This window comes from Punica granatum, chromosome 3 (genome assembly GCF_007655135.1).
Source record: "Punica granatum isolate Tunisia-2019 chromosome 3, ASM765513v2, whole genome shotgun sequence".
Lineage (NCBI taxonomy): Eukaryota > Viridiplantae > Streptophyta > Magnoliopsida > Myrtales > Lythraceae > Punica > Punica granatum.
The window spans coordinates 22,255,288-22,275,773 of NC_045129.1; positions in this window are offsets into that span (position 1 = coordinate 22,255,288).

Genomic DNA, 20,486 nt, shown 5'->3' on the forward strand with positions numbered 1-20,486 from the left:
CAGATCCCGATAGGCTGTCTTGAAAGGAATGGATGACGAACTCCTCGTACTCCCAGTACTGTAGCATCTTCCCCCGGTAATGGCGGAGATGATGGCGGGGATCCGTCGTGCCCCCGTAGGCCTTGAACTCCGGGATTTTGAACTTCGGGGGTAAACGCATGCCCGGGAATAAACTGCAGTCACCATAGCGCGCATCGGGTCGAGCATCATTTGCTTGCAGGGCTCGTATTGCCTCTTCCATTCGTTTCAGTCTGCATTCTTGTTCGGCGTCCGCCTCGAGGAAGAAGTGCGTTGGTGAAGCGAACTAGGCCTCATGGGCCGGCATGCCCGATTCGTGGAAGGTGGTGTTTATCGGGGGCGGCGCCGGGTAAGAGAGGCCGGCATGGGGGTGTAGCGATGAGTAGGGTGGGAGCTCCGTGGTTTGGAAATGAATCGGAGCGGGTGCACCTGAGGTCGGTAAGACCGTTGACGGAGGGACTGTATAGGCTGCAGCCGGGGCCGGCATGGAAACAAGTGGTGGCGCGGATAGGACCTGATCTGAGGTGAGGAATGCCGCCGGTGGAAGAGGGACGGCCGTGGGGGCCGGCGGTGGTGGATATGGGTTGGTGAGAGGTTGAGCCACGGACGTATGCAGCGTTGGCGGGGCCGGCACATCCATATTTTTCGGGGCTTGGGTCGGCGGAATCCCTGGTGCTGGGTCGGCTGTCGGTCCCTGCCCCGGTGGAGGCGTGGAGCTTGAGGAGGCACGATTCGGCCCTCTGAGTAGGGCAAGCAGTTCTGCCATGTTGGCGGCCATCTGATTGACTGTGCCCTCGAGCGCCGTAATGCGGGCTCGGTCGTCAGTAGCGGCGGAAGTTAATGAGACGGTGGTAGAAGCGCCCCTGAAGACGTCGGGGGCGGGAGATGCGTTGGAAGGGCGCCTGAATACGTCGGGAGTACGCCTGCAGGAGTGAGAGGTGGCGGAGCGTGTGTTTGCGGTGGCTGAGAGAGAGTCGGGACCGAAGGGTTGACTTCTTCGGAAACATCGAGGTGATCTCCTTCCGCCATCCTGAGACGCTGACGAGTTGGGTATCGGTGTGACGCCAGTTGTGATCACCTAGATCTCAAGAATGTGTAAAGACAAACACCGATATTTCAAACGATAAAAGCGGAATAAGTAAAATGACAAGATGTATGAGATGCATGAATTTTCAAAATACTAATGTCATTACATTGATTAGCTCCAAGTTCCATGGTTTTACAAAATAGAACATTCGGAAGAAAAGAAAGGAACATAAACGTAAAGTCGACATCCCTTTGCGCTCGGTGGCCGCTCGAAAGTGGCGCGGGTCCGAGTGAGGGCAAAAATGAGTGCGTCTGCTAATCCTAAGGATGGGCGAGGTTGCGCGCCCTCTTGTGCACTCGATCCAACTTCGCGTCCAAGCGGGCCATCTCCCGGTCTAAGTGTGCGACCCGGGCGCGTGCTCGAGTCAGCTGTGTCTGAAGCTCCCTGTAGTCCGCGACCTCTGCGCGGGAGTCAACAAGCTCGCAACGGAGCCTCTCCCGTTCCTCCCTGACGGCCCGTAGCTCCACGTGCATGGCCGCTTGGATAGAACTCTTGGCTTCGGGGGCAAGGGTGGATGTAGCGCGGGGAGTCGGGGCGGCCTGAGGCCGTTGTGGTGGTGTCGATCCTTGCGGGTAGAACCGGGCCACGTATGCTGAGGTGGCAGAAAATGCTCGCTCCTCGTCGGTGGGGTGCTCGGGGAAGTACAGGCGCTGTATGGTGCTAACATCCCGTTGGCGGCGAATCTCCCGAATCTGTAAGAATCTATCGGGGGCCGTGGATGTAGAGTCGGCCCACTGGATGCGGAAAGGTAGGCGGTCCGCGTCGGCCGGAATGTCCTGTAGGCCGCCGAGCTGTCTGATCACCCGACTGGGAAATATGAGGGTGCTCCCCAAGTGGCTGAGAAGGGGAACTCCCACAATTTCGGGACATCCCGTGATCATGGGGCCGCCGGGATTCTATCGGGCGACCCATAAGAACCATGCGGGCGTCAACTCACGCCAAAAACGCCTCCATTCCGAGAAGCTGTGCTCGGGCGGTGGGATGATTGGTGCAAGGCGTTCGATCAACGAACGCTCATCGGAGATGAAGGAGAACGGATGTGATGAGCAAAAGGGGCGGATGTGCGCAAGAAGCCAAATCTGAAGCAAGTGCGGGGATCCCCTCATCCTGCCGCGCCGAACCTCCCTAACATAGTCAAGAGACCGGACGGTCTCGGCTAGTAAAACCTCCACGGAACTATGGCCTCCTACCGCTTGGAGGACAACTTGGGCTATAGCCCCGTCAATGAGGTTCGGCGAGTACGGAAACAGGAGAGTGCCAAAGATCAAGAGTAGGAATCCATGGCAGGCATCGCGCTGATAGGAAGCCGTTGAAGGTGTCATTGCGCGGAGGAGCGTCCAATCGGAGAGCCATGCAATCCGGATGCCTTGATCCCACCTTTGATGAAGCTCCTCGTGGAAGTCTTGAGCGGGTATGCGGAGAAGAGTGGAGAGCTGACCCTGGACGGTGGTGAATGGATTCGGCACGAAGATGCCGTGGGTCGTGGGCGTAGGCCTCTGGATGAGTGCCGTGTATTCTTCGATCGTAAGTGCTAGCTCCGTCCGCTAGAAGTGGAATACTGCGTGCTCGGGATCCCAAAATTCGGCGGCGGTTTTCAAGAAGATCCAATCTACCGGGGTCTCGGTGAGCATAACCACGTCTCCGATGATGCCCCGGATGAATGCGTGGTCTACCGATCGGAGAGTCCTCCAGATGCGCATGATGTCTTGCCTTGGCGGCGTGATTGCTTCGAGCCTAAGACCGGGAGCCGGGCGATCCATCCTTACCTAGATGGAGGAGATGCCGGCTCAACGTTTTTAGAATCAAATCAATGTAACATCCTAAGTTTATTTCGAAAAAATGTATGCAGTGCGGAAAGATAAACTATAGTTGTGTTCTTTACAGTATACATCGCTCTTTCTTATAAAAACAACAAAAATGCCCGTCCTAAAAAACTACGGGCCGACTCAAGGACTCGACTTTGGGTCGGTTGACGGCATGGAGGTAAAAATTGGTCCAGCATGACGGTCCCTGTGTATGCATGGTTTTCGGTGCTACTGGGAGAACCGCTAACTAGGGATGGGGGCTCCCGACTAAAGGGTGTGAATTCCTTGAAATCGAGCGAGGATCTTTGGGGGCCGGTTCGGTGGCATAGCCAACTCGATCCGTTCCCTTACTCGGAACCTCTGACTAACCTAGCTTCCTATATTGGTGCCCGTGGGATGTCGGACAAGGTACCTAAGAAACTAGTATGATATGCAATGCATGCGTGAAATAAATGTACGTAAATAGATAAGCGGTAAACGACGGAAAACAGTAAATAAACAAGCAAGCAAGCAAACGGGATTGAGCCCGAACCCTCTAGATGTCCCCAGTGGAGTCGCCAAGCTGTGCGCACCCGAATTTAATCTCGTCGGGGCACGCATGCGCGCGCCTAAGCAAACGCGGCTTGGGAGTGTCCGCCTTCCAGGGGACGCGCGACGGACGCACGTGAGAAGGAGTCGCCACTTGCCACTTTACGACCCCAAGGTCGAGGGCCGGCAAGTTACCCGGGCCTAGAGGTACGGGGTACACCTAAATGCTAAGGCAATGGTCGTACGGAACCGAAAATTCCGAATTCGAGGGTTCTATTACATGCGGGCCTATATCCTGCACGCCCTTTTGGTACTCTAGCTTGCTGGGCTTGCCGTTTTGTTTATTTACCGCGTGAATTAGAGTTGCGCTCGACTCGCCCGTTTTGACACCGTAAATTCGATGAATTGATCAAGTTGGGCCAAGAGTCCGAAAGATGAGTAGGCTTATGCGTCGAGAAATCGGTTCACTATCTTAGAGTTACAGTTCATCGAACCGTGATGGTCGATTCCCTGCGTGAACCGAAACCGCGAGTACCCAAGCTTACTCACCCTTAGGTGGCGATAGACCAACTTGACCGGTTCGACACTCGGACCTCTCGCTCGCCGATCGGGGATCCTTACAATTGAATGAATGAATATACAAATAAAGTTCTCGCAATGTTCTCTCAACTAATTATAAGGTATAACTGAATAAGTAAATGGATCCCGATCGGTTTGCATTGGGCCAATATTCCGCTCCGGCTTACCGAGTATTTTGGAATAACCGATGAATAAATTAAGGCAACGCGGGCTCGAAGAGCCGGGGGTCGGGTCCGATCGATCCAACGGTCTTTGGGAAAACCGGTCGATTCTCACTGTATCCGATGGACCGATCGAGCTCCCGGGTGATAACTAAACCCGTTTCACGCACTCAATCCAAATCCGCCTTCCACATAGGCCGCATTCGGAGTGTGATGGTGAATCGAGGCTAGATCCCATTCCGCACTCGGGTTGCACGCTCTCGGTGAGTTAAGAGGCGTTGGACCTCGTGTTCGGTGATTTGGGGCGTTGGACCCCGTGCAACACGTGACCTATGGGTTCGGGCCCGAACCGCAATAAATTATCATATGCAACGACAAAACAGAAAAAACTAATAAAAAAAAACTGACACAATACAGGCAATAACTGATAACCGTCGGTGGATACAGACAAGTGGTGTATTAAGTCGACTGTACGTGATTTAATCAGTTATTAATCGGGGTTGATTAGCAAACAATGTATCTAGCCTAGACAAACATAGATGGTGGATTATAATGGGGTTCTAAGCCAATTACATACGTGTGTTTGTTTTAAGACTCTTATTCAGTTAAGTGTCACTGCGGTTTCACCGAATTAGCCAAACTCGTATTTTGACTCTAGATTGGAATCTATCATTCCGCCTATCCATTATCTAGGGTTTGATTAGGTCGGGTATATGATTAGTCCGGTTCCTTGTGTTTTGTAATTGAAATAACATGCTCCCCACCAAATCTACGATAGGAAGATAGAAACGCCGAAAGTGGACGGAATGGGCCGTGCGAATGAGACTCGTACCCGGATGGGTAGCCCTTTTTCATCCATAGATCGAGGCGTTTCCGGCTCCCTAACCCTAGGGTATCGGTGAATCACGGAATGATGATTATTCCCTTGGATAATGAAATTTCAATGTTCATGTATAAATTGGAGACCGCGTCACACGAAGGAGCCTAAGAAGAACTCTCGTGCCCCGACTCGGGCCGCCTCAAATCGGGCCCGGACTCGAGTCATGGCACGTGAGTACTCCCTAGACATCAATTCTATTCGTGTTACACGACTCGGTATTTTGAAATTGTAGGCTTTTCAAGGAAAAGGGCATCCCCGCCGTTCCATGAACCATCGATGCGTTTACGACTTAATAATCAATTTGTCCAATTATTTAGTCCAAGTGATTTGATTAACCGAATGACACGTCTCGTTTATCCCATTTGTGAGATTCTTCGATATTTATTATTTCATGTCTCGATTATGGTTTTGGCGGGTGATATCAGGGTCTAACATGTGGAATAAGTAATAAGCGTATAGACAACAATTAAAGGGAAGCGTAATCACAAACAATTCCAAGGATCGACTTCGGAATGATGGAGAGGCCAACCGAGACTCCCAAAGGGTCACGGGTGATTCGGCCACCTTTCGAGGGGGAATGGCCGAATACTCCTTGACCCGATTCAAGTTTCGGTGGGTCTTTCACACCGTTCCTAATCGTCCCTCGCATGCAACAAATAACACATACGTGATAATAACACACATTTTACTAAATCGACGTCGACACGATCCTGATCCGCACAAATGAACATGTGAGACACTCAAAGAACATCATATACACAAAATCAACAAACAACATTGGCTCATTTCATGATAATCTTAGGAATAATGCACGGGAGACACACGGCATCACGAAGCTAAGAGCCCCAAGGCTTCGGGTGGGTCAAGGGACCTCTCGGCCCCCTTGCAAGGGTGGCGGCCGTGAGCTTCCCTTGTCACAACCGACTCTCTTTTGGGTCTCTCACGCCTAGATCCCGAGTCTTCCCGTCATGCACGTATATTGTGGTCACGGTTAGAGACAAAGAAGTGTAGGGAGCAACGAATTTCGGGGCGGAAGAACTTCCCGTGCGTCCGTGAGGGGCAAGAGGACTCTCGGCCACCCCTTTGGGGGGGGGGGGTGGCCGTGAGTTCCCGTGACCCTTATGGACCACGAGGGGCTCTCCAACCTCGAAATAGACCGTCTCCCATCATAGCATGCATACTCATACGACGTTCGGACGTGATAAAGGAAACAAAATGAAAAAAAACATGTGACGATGCATGGATTTGCATGGCAATATGGATCCAAAAGAAAAAAAAAAGACTTTCACGCATTCGCCCCTTTGAAACGCACGGACACCTCATACAAGCAAAGATCGGAGGTCCTAGCTTCTCTAAGTTGAAGATGTGTGTTACCTAGCCTCAATGCACGAGGAAAAGAGTCGGGGAAGCAGCCGTGGGAGTCGCAAGACTCGGATAGGACGTTACGGGTGAGTGACCCGAATGAAAGCAACCGCAGCAGTCTGTGGAAGAACGGGTCGGCACGCGAGCTCCGGGCACGGCACGGTGCAAGGTCAGGCTCGTTGGACTCCTAAGAGACGGATCTACACGACCATGGGCAGACCCGAACGTGCCAAGGCCTGAACAAACCCGAAAATGTGAGATAAAGTTCGGTAAAAGTTGAGTGAACCCGGTAAAGGAGAAACGGATGAAACGATGGTTGTACACGGTTGATCGGCCCTCGAACCGTGACCACCTCTTCACGGGGGAGAGTGAGGGTTGTGAGGAACCCTTTGAACGTGATGGCATGACTCGCCGAAGTCGTGGGAAGAAATGGCACGTGGCTTGCTCGGTGTGCGCGGCTAGGAAAACCTCGGGACCCGAATGTTCTCAAGGTTGGAACGGGGTGTTGGAGGCCTCAAATCGAAAATCTAAGCCCGGAAATGAACTTAGGGGGTGGGAAATATGTAGGCTAGGAAGTTTGATGATTTTTGGCTTAAGTCGGGTCGGGTGGTTACCGGAATACCGGGTGATTTTCCGGCGATTTTAGCCGATTTCGGCCTTGGCACGGGCTGAACGAAAGTGAGGGAGAGGGCTGAAGCTTGAGAGGTTTTTGGAGAGAGATTGGCTTGAGAGAGAAGGAGAATGGAGAAGTGATTAGGTTGATGAGGCTTAGGGTTTATAAAGGGAGGCTTAATGGCTTGTTTAAGTGAAGTTAAGTGTAGTTTAGGGAGGGGTAATGGGCTGCCGAAATTTGAAGAGTGATTAGGGAGGGGCAATGGTCACTTAGAGTGTGGGGAAAGCAAAGGGGAGTGATGGGTGTGATAGGAAGTGATGGATGGATGTAAGTGTGTAAGAGGAAGTGATGGGTGTAAGAGCCAAAAATTCAAATTGTGTGGAGGGGGAGCCTTGGAGCTGTCGGCCATGGGAGGGGGAGCCGCGGCTTGGGCCGTCCAATCAGAGCCGAGGGTTGAGCCGTGGCTTGGGGTTGAGCCGCGGCTTGATGGCTTGGCTTGGCTAGGCTGTGGGTCCCATTCGATTGAGAGAAAAGCCAGGAAACGCTTGAAACTTGATTGAACGCGCGTCTGATCTCCGATGTCCGATTAATTTGAAGATTTAGAATGCTTGAATGACGAGGGTTTGAATGAGCCTAATATCGCCATGCGTCGTGTGAACGAACGTTCGGGCGACTCGGCGCCCCGGCAGTCGGTTTTGCCCTGTTTGGACGTTCGGAGCGGAGTTTAGCATCCCCCGGTCCCCGATTGCTCTTTGTACATCCTAACACTCGTTTTGACGACCCTTTTGCCCCGCGAGGGATCGTTGGCCCATCGCCCTCGGTCGGGGACCGTTGGCCCGGGAAGGCCTAGGGACTTGTGACCGGGATTTTCTCAGTGTTCCCTGAATGTCTTGAGGTGTTCGGGGCTCGTTGTGAGGTGCTCGGGGACCGTTGTGATCTCTATTCTTCGTGGACGTGCCCCGAAGGCTCGCCGGGAGACGTTCATGACCACTGAAACGTCCCTCGGGAAGCCGAGTCGGGTTCCGGAAGGTCATCTGACGCTTGTTCCCCGACTTTGATGGTCCCTGGGTGCCTGTAGGCCCGCTTTGAGGGGCCGTTTGCTTGTCAGTGGAGCGGGCCCCGGGAGCTCTGTTAGAAAAGGCGTCCGTGGGGGATCGGGGTGTCCCGGCTTAAGCGGGATGCCCCGGAAATGCGCCCGGACGTTTCGTTGGTCACTTTGGCATTGAGGGGGATTTTTGAAGCCCCATATTGGGCACCTTTCGGTGCTTCGGTGGCTCGGTGATGAATAGTGCCACAGTGCCAGCTCCGTCGTTTTCGGGATTTCTCGTTCGTTTGTTCTTCCGACTGCTCTCTTCCGCCTTTCTTAGTGGATCGTGCTCTTCTCCCGTTGCTCATGACCCCGTGTCCGCCTATTTGCCTCTGATCGCCGGGTGATGAATAGTGTCCCGGGCTTCGGTCGGGAATCCTCGTGTGGGAAGCCGGTGGGCCAAAATGGGGTGTTGACAGTGCTGAAGCGGATAAATTAGGGGGTCGCAGTTTTGCATCTTCTTCTTGCACATTCCTAGATTCTTTTCTAAATCATTCGGGGTGCATTGATTTGGGTTTTACGGGTACCCCATTTACTTGGCGAAATAAAAGATTAGGTCTAGCTTTTATAAAACAACGCCTTGACAGAGCAATTGCAAACGATGATTAGAGAACTACCTTCCCTAGAGCAGGAGTTTTCCACCTCCCTCAAATCTGCTCTGACCATAATCCCATATTGTTAAAACTATGGATGGATTCCACAAACAAGCCTAGACCCTTTCGCTTCGAGGAAGCATGGACCGGAGACCAATCTAGCTTGATCATCGTTAAAAATGCCTGGAATAAAATTGTGATAGGCTCGAAACCTTATCAGCTTTCCTCCAAAATTAGAATGGTCAAGAATGACCTTAGGAAATGGAACAAAGAGGTGTTTGGAAATTGTGATTCTAACATTGCAGGAATAATGGAGAAACTTCAAATCGTCCAATCACAACCCCCCACATCGGAGACAAAGGAGCGAGAAGATAAACTGTCAACAGAACTCGAAGAGAATCTCATAAGAAGAGATCTCATTTGGCGTCAAAAATCGAGGGAACTTTGGCTGAAAGACGGAGACAGAAACTCAAAATTCTTCCACCTCTCAACTGTCATTCGTCGCAGATCAAATCATATAGCAGCCATAAAAGAAGATAATGGAGAGTGGAGCCAAGATCGCGAAAGAATAGGTAATTATTTCCTTAAAAACTTCCAAGATCTTTTCAGCACTTCCCTCCCAGCCTTTCCAAATGATTTGGAAGGTCCGATAAGCCGCACCATCACAGATTCTAAAAATGATGGGCTAATCCAAACCCCAGATGACAAGGAAATCATGATGGCCTTAAACTCAATTCCAAGCCTTAAAGACCCAAGACCAGATGGAATCCTTTCCTTGTTCTATAAACACTACGGCGAAACAGTTAAGTCACTCCTTCTTTCAGCAGTCAAGCACTTTTTCACTTCGAGCCATATTCTCAAGGAGTGGAACAACACTTTTATCTGCCTCATTCCGAAATGCCAAGGAGCTTCCACCTTCAAAGATTTTCGGCCCATCAGTCTATGCAATGTATGCTACAAGGTCATCTCAAAAATCATCGCAAATAGACCCAAGCCACTTCTTGACAAGATCATCTCCCCAAACCAAACAACTTTTGTTGAAGGCAAATGGATCAATGAAAACGGGCTTCTTGCACAAGAAATTCTCCACACTTTGAAGAAAATGAAAGCGCGCAGAGGATGTATTGGAATGAAAATCGATTTCTCGAAGGCGTTCAACAAGTTAGAATGGAGCTTCATCACCAAGATCCTGGAAGAACTAGGTTTTCACACAACCTTCATATCCTGGATCTATCAATGCATCTCCACCTCAACCTTCTCAGTCCTTCTCAACAGCTTGCCCCAAGGACATTTCTCACCATCTAGAGGTATAAGACAAGGAGATCCTATATCCCTGTACCTATTTGTAATATCAATGGAAATTCTGTCTAGACTCCTCTATAGGCTGAAGCTAACGGAGATATTAATGGCATCCAGTTAAGCAGAGGGGGACCGCAAATTTCACATCTATTGTTTGCAGACGACCTCCTAATACTCTCAAAAGCAACAGAAGCAAACATCAGGCATGTCAAAAGCATACTTGACAAATTCTGCTCCTGGTCAGGCCAAGAAATCAACTGCTCCAAATCAGGCCTCTTCTTCTCCAAGAACTCCTCTGCAGACACGAGAAGAATTGCCAAAGACATCCTTGGTATGAGGAAACTAAAGGAAGATGCAAAATACTTAGGAAACCCATTATTCATCAAAAGAAAAAGAAAGGAATCCTTCCAATTCCTCATCGACAAGATAAAAGGCAAACTTGCATCTTGGAAGGCAAAAGCGCTCTCTTGGGCAGGTAGAGCAACCCTGATCAACTCGGTCATCAACAATACCCCTATATACACAATGTCACTTTTCCAGATGCCCAAATCCACACTAAAGAGCATCGACAAAGTGACAAGACGTTTTTGGTGGGGCACAACAAAAGATGAGGGCTGCTACTACGCGCCAAAGAATTGGATTCAATTTGCCAGCCAATATCAAAAGGAGGCCTCGGTTTCAGAAGAAAGGAAGACTCAAACAAAGCAATGCTTTCCAAAACAGCTTGGCACTTACAAAGGCAAACAACAACCTTGTTGGTAGAGCTTTAAAGCTAAGTATGGTAACTTCCTAACCTCCTGTAACCGCACCTCATCTTCTCCAATCTAGAAAGGCCTTCAATGGTGCAAAGACACCATCCAAGTAAGTATGTGCTTCTCTATAGGCAATGGTTCAACCATTTCAGTTTGGCGCGACCCATGAATCCCAGGTATGCTTTATCATAAGCCCTCCCCCAATTTGAGCATTGAACCAGATCTGGAGCTAAAGGTTCGCAATCTCATGCTTTTCCACCCAAAGAGATGGAATTATCCTTTACTCACAACTCTCTTTGAGCAAGGTATGGTGGAGAATATCCTCGAAATTCACTTGGCCCAGGAAGACTATGAAGATGCAGCAAATTGGACTCCAAATGCTTCAAGGAAGCACTCTGTCAAATCCTTCTATCTTACTGACCAGCAACATAGATTCCAATCCAATAATGAAATTGTGTGGAAAGCCATTTGGAATCTCAAAATCCATGAACGCTTTAAACTCCATCTTTGGAGAATTGCCAGTGAATGCCTCCCCTGGTTCAGTAAAGAGAGCGCCCCGTGTCCTCTGTGCCAAACCAACTCCGATAGTGTAGATAATCTCTTTAGGTATTGTATCTTTTATCGTGTTGCTTGGAGGGAATCACCTTGGGATTTACAAGCAACTGTAATCCCCTGTACCACCACGAAGGATTTGATTAACTTTGTTGCTTGCCCCCCGAACTCCTTGTTAGCTAATCTAGATGACAAATCCAGTTTTTCTTTGTATGCTGCAATAGTCTTATATCAATTGTGGATCACTCGTAATGATGTCTTGCATGCAGGGATTCTAGGAGACCTCCAACAAACTATCAAAAAAATCAAAAGCTGCTTTAAGGAACATAATGAAAGAAGTCGCAGCTCGAAAAAGCAACAAGGATGCTCGTCCACACCATCATTGCAGCTCAAACCTTCGCAAGAACCTTCAGGGCCGAACTGGAGCATTATTAATACGGATGCTTCTTGGAACATCAACACTTCATGCCTATCTGGGGTCCTCCTGCACCCCAACGGCCTTCCAACACTTTCTTGGTTTCAGATCTCGCGTGATGACAAGCCCCTACAAGCCGAGGCCCGGGCTACACTCCTTGCCTTATCCATCGTAGTAGAAAGAGGACTCAACAAGATTTGGCTACGTTCTGATGCCTTACTGCTAGTTGAAGCCATTTTGCACCCACACAGCTCTCCGTGGGAGATTAGGAGCATTATTTCGGATATTCGCTTTGCTCTTAGTCGTTTTTCGGATTGGGTTTGTTCTTGGATTCCTAGATCGGACAACTCCCTTGCGCATGACCTGGGCAGTTTCGGCTCTAGGTCAAATTTTGGATCTTTATGTATCTTCCAGGGATATCCGACCCTGACTTCTTTTATAGACACTGCTTTTAATTAATAATATCCTTTATTCATCAAAAAAAAAAAGAATTGCAAGATTATAGTCTCTTACTATGCTCTTTTTCCTATATATCTTTAATTTGCAGCTGTTGAAAGAATTTCATTCGGTACTTTTGAACTTGCAAATGTTTAATTCATTTTCTTTTAATTGGCCATTTTGTTTATCACTTTCATTTATTTAATTAGTTTATTAAGTAATTAAAAATTAAATTAAATGTAGGAAAATGAAGAGTCGGTTGTTGAGAGGCTCACAAAGTTGTCAAAGTGCTGATGTGGCACGTTTTGGTAAAATGAGCAGAGACCTCCCATTGCACGATACCAAGGAGTCAACTTTAAATAACATATAGATTGTAATATCATACCCAGCAGAAGTGCAATAGAAGTTTTATAAATTTAGACTTTTCTAAACTTCAGTCTTATAAGTTTCAATTAGAACTTTTCAGTCCTATATGTTTGTTCCGTAGTACACTGTTAATCATATCCGTTAACAAACATTAGGGATCTGTTGACGTTGACTTCATATCGTCAAGCCCTAAGTGGTTGTCCACGTGAAAATTTTTTATTAGCTGAAAGTTAAAGTGTTAGAAAGTCAAAAAAAGAATTTCAAAAATTAAAATAAGAAATCCACATGGCAACTTTTGATTCCTAAAGGCAATTTTCTATTGGCTAAAAATATTAAAAAGGAAAATTTAAAAGATAAATAAATTTAAAAATAAAAAATGAAAATCGGAAGGGGATTGGTCCTTGAAGATGGAAAATGGGGATTCTATTGATTCTGGCAGGTGTGGTCTCAATCTCGACCACCACCCCCTTATTGGGATTTGCCAGCCTCTTTCCCCTTTGGAATTTTCCTTTTTATTTTTAATTTTTTTTGTTTTCTAAAGTATTTCATTATTAAAAATAATAATAAATTAAATTTTAATATTTAAAAAAAAATTCAGTAATAGAAAATTGCCAGTAGACTTCTTATGTTAATTTCTAAATTTTTTAATTTTAAATATTTTAACTTTCAGTGAATAGAAAATTGTCACGTTGACAATTAACAGCCAGATTTGACGATGTGAAATCCACGTCAACATATCCCTAATGGTTATTAACATATAAGACCAAAAAGTATGTTACGGAGCAAACATATAGGGTTGAAAAGTCCAAATTGAAACTTATAGGACTGAAATTCAAAAAAGTCCAAACTTATAGGACTTGGTGCGGCACTTCTTCCTATTATATAGGGTTGTCCATTCGGCTCAAGCTAGACTGACAAAACCAAATTCCATTTAACCCTAGAAATTCAAACCGAACACATTGTAAACCGTACCAAACCGAACTGAAATATCTCGATTTGGTTCGGTTCGGGTTCGGGTTCGGTTTCGGTTTGAACTGAAAATGGAAAAATGAAAAATACAAAACCCTGTTTACTTATTAGGAAAGGACAAAGAAGAGAACCTATCGTGAGAGCAGAGGAAGCTGAGCAGATCTGGCGCCTTTGCTTCTGGAAGGGCGTCCTCTAGGAGCCACCCGAGCTCTTTGAAGAGGGAGGAGTCGGGCCCGTTGTCAGAGTTGAGGAAGGTGGAGCCCACTGAGGCGGCCAGGGATTTGGCCCAATCGTGCCAGTTCTAGAGGTCGGAGAGAGAGGCGGCATACTTGGAAGGCCTGAGGAATGGGGCAAGTTGCAGCATAATGGACTGAGAGTGAGAGTGAGACATAGGGGGTGATGTGGATGAGTAGGAGGATATGAGCCTATGCTGCTGCTCGAAGATCTTGCCTTCCAACGCCTCTTCGAAGATCTCGCGCCTTTGCTTCTTCTCCAATTCCTCTCGAAGATCTGGCGCCTTTGCTTCTTCGCCTCATAGCTGAAACCGAATCGGAAGCCAAAACCGTTCGAAATCGGTGTGACCCGAACTATGGATGGCCATACTATTATACCCTGTCTCCTAGTGGTCGGGTACCCTATTATTTTCACGATATCCGGACTCTACCTTGAATCCTGAAATCAGAACCTATTCGGAACTTGTATTATACCACAGGTTCCGGATACTCTATTGGAACCTGTAAATTTTTTTGTTTCGCTAAATAAAATAAAAAATATCCCATTCATAATTAGTAATCACAGTAAATATAATTACTATGTTTTCTATTGGATTAGTGAAAGCAAAGCCACAGGTGTAAAGATGCTTAGCCACCCTAATTTCATGTTCTCTTTTACCCGTTTAAGGAAATAGATTCAACAACATTACAACAGCGTAGCCAGATTTCTGGTAATTCACCCAAACCCAACGACACTTTAATTTGTATTGGTAATGAGAGTGAACTGTAAAAATACACACACATACATAGACATATATGTATATATATTAGTTATTGTTGTATATGTGGAATATGGTTCTAAATATAAAAAATGCCTCTTTAGAATCAACGAAAAGCCAACAGAAAGCAGGCTGATCAGATGTGGTGAAAATGATAAAAAAGTTGGATTTTGTAAGTATTTTATTCAAAATTTGTGAAGAATTTATCAAGCTTATGTCGCCCTAGCATCAATCTGTACTATCTATATGTTCATTTGTCATTTTCATCTTTAAAAATCGAGCAAATAAGATCGATTGTCAGGCTATCACTTAGCAACTGGTGAGGCAAGTCGCCAATATTTATAGGGAAGAAGGTTGAAAAAAGAACATACACTACAGAGGATGGCCAAAGGAGGCGTCGCCGGGGAAGAGAGCGCGCAGAGGAATGATTCGTACCAGAAGAAGGATTCGTGCTAGAGGATGGCCAAAGGAAGTGACCGCCGACTGTTAGGATTTTGGAAGAGGAAGAGAAAACAAAACCCTCACGCGGTGCCTTCAAGAGCTTGAAGGAGAGTCGGAGTCGGAGACTGAGGTCACGAAGGGGTTTACGAAGCATTCACTTGGAGAGTCGGAGGCCAGACTCAAGAGTAAAGAGTCTAACTCATCTGAGGATAATATGGTTTACAAAGTCTCAGAAGTCAGAAATAGGGAGATGAACTTGACCTTTTTTTTTTTAAAATAAGTACTATCTGGTTCCGGGTACTGGCTCCGATTTCGATTCTGGGTACCATGTAAGTAAGAATCGGAACCAGAATCAGTTTTCACCGGTTCCTTATTTTAATTCTCGGACCCTACCCTATTTTCAATATGAGCTATCTGGACCTTACCATAAAGGGTAGTTTCCGACTAGTTCTGGGTATATTCGGTACCCCGTGCACACCCCCAGTGTGTGGGTTCGGGTACCCTTTTTATTTACGATATCCAGACCCTACCCTGTAGGAGACAAGTTTCAAGATTTTGAAATCGAACCCTGTTGGAATCTAGAATCAGAACCTAAATTATAATACAAGTTCTGGTACCCTGTTGAAATTTATAATTTTTTTCCACAATAAATTAAATAAATAAGTAAAATCCAAAACATTTCATTTACAATCACGCAAAATAAATAAATGTCAACATAGATTGGTCAGATCACATTCATTCACAGAACTAAAGGATTATGCAGTCCTCCTTAGCATTATATAATGGACAAAGAAAATACGCAATTAAAAGATTATGTAGCTATTTAGCAAAAAATGGATGATGTAACTCTTCTTAATAGATAAAGCAAATAAACTCTCATTAAGATTCTGCAGCTACCACATCGAAAATAGAGAATGCATAAAATAATTTTTTCAGAAAAAATAAAGGTTCCGGATGCCGGTTCTGTGGATACCTTATACTATAACGGTTAGATTCCAGCTGATTCCTAGTATACGCGGTATCTATAAACACACCGTGTCTCCCTCAATAATGTGTGAACCCTACTGGTAATGGAAGTCTCTACATACTGCAAACTTTGTTCCGAACCTGACCCAACCCCAACCTAACCCACCGTCACCGAGGCTACCTTCTGTGCCCTCCACTCGAAGTTTCAGATCAACCTCACCACCATCTTCTTCCCCCTTTTAAAGGCATACTCGTACACAATGCATTCTCAAACTCTCAGACCTTGGATAAGCCCCGAGAAGAAGAAGGCCCATCCGCCTTTGGCCGCCCCCTTCCTCAAGAATAGCTATGAGATGGTGGACGACGAGTCTATTGATTCGATCATCTCGTGAGGCGGCTCCGGCGACACGTTTGTGATATGGGATATGATCGAATTCTCCGTCCAATTGCTGCCCAAGTACTTCAAGCACAACGACTTCCCCAGGTTCATGAGCCAGCTCAATATCTATGTACGTGAAAGAACCCCAATTCTACTTTAATTGCCGTTTGTAATTCTGATGTTGAAATCCATGGGACCTCTTGATTGTGCTTCAATGGAGCATTTCTGCTTATTAATGTCAAGATTAAAGGTCCTTTACTTGGTTGAATTTTGGTCAATTTAGCCATGGCTTTTGGATTTTTGTGTATGTTTTAGTCATGAAGTTTACCTAAGGCCAATCTGAATCTTTAGGTTTTCTGAGCCGTGATGTTTATGGGATAAGACTATTTTCGTAACCCTAAAAATTAGTGCATTTTCGATAGCACAATCGGGTAGTATCTTCTTCATTGAAAAGCATTTCATGTACGTACCAGAGATAGAAGTTGTAGTAGTATGATTCGTTCAGGTATATTGCTCTGCTGGAATTTGCTATGAGAAAAAACATTTGACTATGTGAGAAAAATTTTAGTTGAGATATAATGATAAGATACACAAGCATGGCTGGTTGTGTTATCATGTTACATTCATGTTGTAATTCAAGTCAGCTCAGTTTATGTTTTGATATCATATAGCCCTGAACATTAATCGGCATCTAAAATAACCATAACTGGGACATATTACAACACTTTGATATTGAGATAAATGTGTCCATGTGATATGATCCAACTAGAGGACCCTTTGCATGGGCATGAGGAAGAATCCCAGGATGACAGGGTCGGGCATGAACGCGAGCTTTGGGATAAGCATGTGCCAGTTAGAGCAAGTACAAGAGCACGAGTCAAGCGAATCCAACCAGCCATGCAAAGGCTGTTATTGCATGTCCATGGAGGAAAAATCGAGCTCTTGGGCGGGCTGCATGTGGAACAAGAAGCCACTACCGTTCATATCCTAGAAATCTATTTAGAAGATAATCCTAGTTCAAAGGGCTGAATTTAGTTATTTTTCAATAACTTGGGCCTATTTCATTTTTGGGGTCATTACACTTAGGATTTATTTTAGCCCAGTCCATTAGCGCAATTGATGTGGTTCAGATTGCAGCTCAACTCGTATTTGAATTTGCGAGTCCAAACGCGTATTCTAGATGACTCCAGAACAAGAATTTAACTTAATTAGATATTAAGTTTTCGATATTGCTATAATATAGTTTATCTTAATTAGATATTATTTCCTATGTTAGCTTGAGTCAGTAGTCTTAAGTTTCCTATTTCAGATTATTACGTTACTCTATTTTAGAAAAATAATCTATAGGAGATTAGATATTAGTTTCCTATTTTAGAGTCAATTGAGATGTCTTCCCTCTATATAAATATGCACCTATTGTAAAAGAAGAACACAGAGACGAATTTGATGAATATTTGAATGAAATTGCCTAGAGCGTTTCCTCTATTTTTCTTATTTAAACAAGTCCCTTGTTTAGTAGAGAAAATCCCAATTCTTATCGTTCATCCTTGAGCGTGGCGAATCAACCCGACTTTTCTTCCTCATGGTGAGTCATCTTATCGAGTGAGTTTTGTTGGTTTTACCCTCCACCCTTCTTTCTTATCAAGTTCTGGTTCGTGAGCTTATCAACAATTAGGTTATCAGTTAGTATCACTCTATAAATAGACATGTGGCCTCCTTAGAGAAGATAGATCAGTTTTCATTCAACATTGTGAGAGGTGTTTTCTCTGAGCTGTTCTACAGCAACTTCGCCGATATTGCAAGTGTGATAACTTGTGATTCCCGACATTTATAATATTGGTTTCTAGCTTCTTACAACTAGCGGGTCAATGTTCCATATTATAATATTGGTATCTGGCTCTTTATAGTCGGCGATCAATATTCCCTATTCTTGAAACCTTCATTAGACGATCTCGAGTTTGATCTCATTCAATTGTTGTTGGGTCTCGCGGCAGGTTCGTCGAAGTTCGCATCATTTGGTATCAAAGCTTTGGCTCCAATTCAGGTTTCACCTATCCTATTTCGTTTTGTTGTTTTCCATTGTTCTTAGGGTTCGTAAATCGTAGATAGAAGTTGTGATTTTTGTTGGTTGATTCCAACTGTCCTGAAGAACTCTAAAGTTTTAGTTTATCTTATTAGAGATCCAAAAATAAAAATAAAAAAAGAAATTCGTCCAAAAAAAAATACATAGGAAAAAAAGGAAAAAAAAGTTGAAAAAAAAGAAGAAAGAAAAGAGCAATTGTTTGTGAAATCTTTACTTTTGGGGTGGAAGAAGCTTCCTTAGATATCATGGACCATTGGCATATAAAGTGTAGTTGAGAAATCTAATATTGTTTCTTTTCAATTGAATATTTTCATATCATATTCATTTCTTGTCTCTTAGAATCATTCATTCCTTCCATTTTGATACTTTCCATAAATCTCTTGTTTCCTTATTCCCACAAATCTTCCTTGTACATCTCAGGTATTTCGTTAACTTCATCTATCACATTATTTCCTTTCTCAATTAGGTTTGATCCTAAATTTGACTCAATTTCTGAAATCAATGATTATAAGTGCTTTTTGGCTAATCAACTGATTTTACTATTGCGATTGAATTGTTTAGTTTCTTAGGAACTTTGAGGAGAAAATCTAGAGAGAAAAAAAAAGGCAAGAGTGGTGAGTATATCAGAGGGTAAAAGCCTAAAATTGAGTGAAATACAAGTGTTGAGTGACATTAATTTGAGTGCAAACACGTGAGCAAGTGGTTGTGAGGTCCATCTCTATTTTCTCAAGTTTCACTTGCAGATTTCATCATGCCATAAGAAAGCAGTGGAAATGATCAGAATAACGCAGGAACTGATTACAACATGATGATCCGAGATATGCAGCAACAATTTGAGTACATGAATGTGATGGATGATTTGATTTATGATCGGTTGGAAAGGCGAGATAAGCGGATTGAACAGTTGCTAGATGACTATGAAGAAGCTTCTGGTTCATCTTCTTGTAAATTGAAGTGGGGCTTTTCGACGAAGAAGGAAGAGAAAATAGCCTTGAAGCCAATAAAAGAGAAACCCACAACCAAGTTTCAACCCAATGGCAAAGAGAATGGTCATATTGCTTCTCAATTCCTGGACAACAATAGTCGAAACGCAACGCTATTGTCGCTTCCGCCTAACCAAATTGATAAAGAGCAGCTTCAAATCAAGCATTCCATTGGCGAGAAAAGTAAGGAATTCAAGAATGTCTTTCTCGAGCAAATGCTCCCAGAACAGTCACCAATAAAGTCAGTTGTCATAGATTTGAGGACGAATCCTTTTGAAGAGATGGGGAGTGATATGATCGAGCTAGAGGACCCTTCTCACGGGCATGAAGAAGAATCCCAGGATGACAGGGTCGGGCATAAAGGTGAGCTTTGGGATAAGCATATGCTGGCTAGAGCAAGTACAAGAGCACGAGTCAAACGAATCCAACCAGCCATGCAAAGGCTGTTATTGCATGTCCATGGTGGAGAAGCCGAACTCTTGGGCGGGCTTCATGTGGAATAAGAAGCCACTACCATTCATATCTTAGAAATCTATTTAGAAGATGATCACAGTTCAAAGGGCTGAATTTAGTTGTTTTTCAATAACTTTGGCCTATTTCATTTTTGAGCTCATTGCACTTAGGATTTATTTTAGATTAGTCCATTAGCGCAATTAGGTTATCAGCTAATATCTCTCTATAAATAGGCATGTGGCCTCTCTAGAGAAAATAGATCAGTTTTCATTCAATTTTGTGAGTGAGGTTTTCTCTCAACTGTTCTGCAACAACTTTGCCGATATTGCAAGTGTGATGACTTGTGATTCCCAACATTTATAATATTGGTTTCTAGCTCCTTATAGCTAGCGGGTCAATATTTCATATTATAATATTGGTTTCTGGCTCTTTATAGTCAGCGGCTCAATATTCCCTATCTTTGAAACCTTCATTGGATGATCCCGAGTTTGATCTCATTCTATTGTTATTGGGTCTCGCAGCAGGTTCGTCGAGGTTCGCATAAAAAAGGATTAGAAGAGAGACCAAACGGCTAACAAAAAAAGCAAAGAAGGGGACACTTAAGTTTACACTGCTAACTGCAATTCTCCATTATAAATTTGTCGATTTTATCCTTTTACTTTTGAAATTCTAACAGGCCATTATAT